We start from the raw sequence: 3,295 nt of genomic DNA, 5'->3' as shown, positions 1-3,295 counted from the left end.
TCACTGCACTGCATCCCCAGTGGTGCGAGTGCACTCTCTGGACTCACTGCACTGCATCCCCAGTGGTGCCAGGGCACTCTCTGGACTCACTGCACTGCATCCCCAGTGCTGACAGTGCACTCCCTGGACTCACGGCACTGCATCCGCAGTGGTGCCAGTGCACTCTTTAGCGTCACTGCAGTGCATCCCCAGTGGTGCCAGTGCACTCTCTGCAGTGCATCCCCACTGGTGCCAGTGCACTCTCTGCACTCACTGCACTGCATCCCCAGTGGTGCCAGTGCACTCTCTGGACTCACTGCACTGCATCCCCAGTGGTGCCACTGCACTCTATGGACTCACTGCACTGCATCCCCAGTGGTGCCAGTGCACTCTCTGGACTCACTGCACTGCATCCCCAGTGGTGCCAGGGCACTCTCTGGACTCACTGCACTGCATCCCCAGTGCTGACAGTGCACTCCCTGGACTCACGGCACTGCATCCGCAGTGGTGCCAGTGCACTCTGTTTACTCACTGCACTGCATCCCCAGTGGTGCCAGTGCACTCTCTGGACTCACTGCACTGCATTCCCAGTGGTGCCAGTGCACTCTCTGGACTCACTACAGTACAGCTCCAGTGGTGCCAGAGCACTCTCTGGACTCACTGCACTGCATCCCGAGTGGTGCCAGTGCACTCTCTGGACTCACTGCAGTGCATTCCCACTGGTCCCAGGGCACTCTCTGGACTCACTGCACTGCATCCCCAGTGTTGCCAGTGCACTCTCTGGACTCACTGCACTGCATCCCGAGTGGTGCCAGTGCACTCTCTGGACTCACTGCTCTGCATCCCCAAGGTGCAGTGCACGCTCTGGAATCACTTCACTGCATCCCCAGTGTTGCCAGTGCACTCTCTGGACTCACTGCAGTGCATCCCCAGTGTTGCCAGTGCACTCTGTGGACTCACGGCACTGCATTCCCAGTGGTGCCAGTGCACTCTCTGGACTCACTGCACTGCATTACCAGTGCTGCCAGAGCACTCTCTGGACTCACTGCAGTGCATCCCCAGTGTTGCCAGGGCACTCTCTGGACTCACAGCACTGCATTCCCAGTGGTGCCAGTGCACTCTCTGGACTCACAGCACTGCATCCCCAGTGCTGCTAGTGCACTCTCTGGACTCACTGCACTGCATCCCCAGTGGGGCAAGTGCACTCTCTGGACTCACGGCACTGCATCCCCAGTGGTGCCATTGAACTCTGTGGACTCACAGCACTGCATCCCCAGTGGTGCCAGTGCACTCTCTGGACTCACTGCACTGCATCACCAGTGGTGCCAGTACACTCTCTGGACTCACTGCACTGCATCCCCAGTGGTGCCAGTGCACTCTCTGGACTCACTGCACTGCATCCCCAGAGGTGCCAGTGCAATCTCTGGACTCACTACAGTACAGCTCCAGTGGTGCCAGTGCACTCTCTGGACTCACTGCACTGCATCCCCAGTGGTGCCAGTGCACTCTCTGGACTCACTGCACTGCATCCCCAGTGGTGCCAGTGCACTCTCTGGACTCACTGCAGTGTATTCACAGTTGTACCAGTGCACTCTTTAGCGTCACTGCAGTGCATCCCCAGTGGTGCCAGTGCACTCACTGCAGTGCATCCCCACTGGTGCCAGTGCACTTACTGGACTCACTGCACTGCATCCCCAGTGGTGCCAGTGCACTCTCTGGACTCACTGCACTGCATCCCCAGTGGTGCCAGTGCACTCTATGGACTCACTGCACTGCATCCCCACTGGTGCCAGTGCACTCTCTGGACTCACTGCACTGCATTCCCAGTGGTGCCAGTGCACTCTCTGGACTCACTGCACTGCATCCCCAGTGGTGCCAGTGCACTCTCTGGACTCACTGCAGTGCATCCCCAGTGGTGCCAGTGCACTCTCTGCACTCACTGCACTGCATCCCCAGTGGCGCCAGTACACTCTCTGGACTCACTGCACTGCATCACCAGTGGTGCCAGTGCACTCTCTGGACTCACGGCACTGCATCACCAGTGGTGCCAGTGCACTCTGTTTACTCACTGCACTGCATCCCCAGTGGTGCCAGTGCGCTCTCTGGACTCACTGCACTGCATTCCCAGTTGTGCCAGGGCACTCTCTGGAGTCACTGCAGTGCATTCCCAGTGGTGCCAGTGCACTCTCTGGACTCACTGCAGTGCATCCCCAATGTTGCCAGGGCACTCTCTGGACACACAGCACTGTATTCCAAGTGGTGCCAGTGCACTCTCTGGACTCACGGCACTGCATCCCCAAGGTGCCAGTGCACGCTCTGGAATCACTTCACTGCATCCCCAGTGGTGCGAGTGCACTCTCTGGACTCACTGCACTCCATCCCCAGTGGTGCCAGTGCCCTCTCTGGAGTCAATGCAGTGTATCACCAGTGGTGCCAGTGCACTCTCTGGACTCACTGCACTGCATCCCCAGTGGTGCCAGTGCACTCTCTGGACTCACTGCACTGCATCCCGAGTGGTGCCAGTGCACTCTCTGGACTCACTGCACTGCATCCCCAAGGTGCGAGTGCACTATCTGGACTCACTGCACTGCATCCAAAGTTGTGCCAGTGCACTCTCTGGACTCACTGCACTGCATCCCCAGTGGTGCCAGTGCACTCTCTGGACTCACTGCAATGCATCCCCAGTGGTGCCAGTGCACTCTCTGAGTCACTGCAGTGCATCCCCAGTTGTGCCAGGGCACTCTCTGGACTCATTGCACTGCATCCCCAGTGGTGCCAGTGCACTCTCTGGACTCACTGCACTGCATCCCCAGTGGTGCCAGTGCACTCTCTGGACTCACTGCACTGCATCCCCAAGGTGCCAGTGCACTATCTGGACTCACTGCAGTGCATCCCCAGTGGTGCCAGTACACTCTCTGGACTCACTGCAGTGCATCCCCAGTGGTGCCAGTTCACTCTCTGGACTCACTACACTGCATCCCCAGTGGTGCCAGGGCACTCTCTGGACTCACTGCAGTGCATCCCCAGTGGTGCCAGTGCACTCTCTGGACTCACTGCACTGCATCCCCAGTGGTGCCAGGGTACTCTGTGGACTCACTGCACGGCATCCCGAGTGGTGCCAGTGCACTCTCTGGACTCACTGCACTGCATCCCCAGTGGTGCCAGTGCACTCTATGGACTCACTGCATGGCATCCCGAGTGGTGCCAGTGCACTCTCTGGACTCACTGCACTGCATCCCCAAGGTGCCAGTGCACGCTCTGGAATCACTTCACTGCATCCCCAGTGTTGCCAGTGCACTCTCTGGACTCACTGCAC

The sequence above is a fragment of the Anser brachyrhynchus genome, assembly GCF_964034855.1.
Source record: "Anser brachyrhynchus genome assembly, contig: SCAFFOLD_45, whole genome shotgun sequence".
Classification (NCBI taxonomy): Eukaryota; Metazoa; Chordata; class Aves; order Anseriformes; family Anatidae; genus Anser; species Anser brachyrhynchus.
This window is presented reverse-complemented; position numbering follows the sequence as displayed.